The sequence below is a fragment of the Halyomorpha halys genome, unplaced genomic scaffold (genome assembly GCF_000696795.3).
Source record: "Halyomorpha halys isolate HHAL.00 unplaced genomic scaffold, Hhal_1.1 Scaffold93.1, whole genome shotgun sequence".
In the NCBI taxonomy this organism is placed as follows: Eukaryota; Metazoa; Arthropoda; class Insecta; order Hemiptera; family Pentatomidae; genus Halyomorpha; species Halyomorpha halys.
In genome coordinates, this window is record NW_027116355.1 from 318,943 (window position 1) to 319,416 (window position 474).

Sequence of the window (474 nt, forward strand, 5' to 3'; positions counted from 1 at the left end):
AAAAACTCTCGTTGTAACTGGCCTTTTATTTATGCCTTTCAGGTCATTCTCAATTACATTCTATGACTGTCTTAATTAAATATTATATTTTCCCTTCTATCTCCTTTAGCTAAAAATTAGATGCTTTCATGGTTTATATTTATCCATTTGTAATGACTGATAAGAATTACAGAAGGTTATTTATTTTAAACAATCAAAGTTAAAGGTACTTTAATAGAAAAAAAAAACCCTTTCAGACTTAATTTAAGACCTACCTGATATTAATAATAATTTATTGATTGGAGATGGTCGGGGGGTGTGGTCAGTAAAGAAACAACATAAATAAACAAAAAATATTTATTTATGCCGATGTTTCGACCTGATATTCAGGTCTTCACCAGGGCTATAAAAAAAACAAAACAATAACCATCATTTGGAGAGAAAAAAAAAAATATAAATAAAAATACAATAGATAAAACTATATATATAAATAAA

The 474-nt window shown here is 26.4% G+C and overlaps 1 protein-coding gene across 1 annotated transcript in view; it reads left to right on the forward strand.

Moving 5' to 3' along the window:
* The window catches only part of Sema5c (Semaphorin 5c), a 314,899-nt gene that overhangs the window by 125,440 nt on the left and 188,985 nt on the right, over nucleotides 1-474 (forward strand). The gene's annotated exons all lie outside the window — the stretch shown is intronic.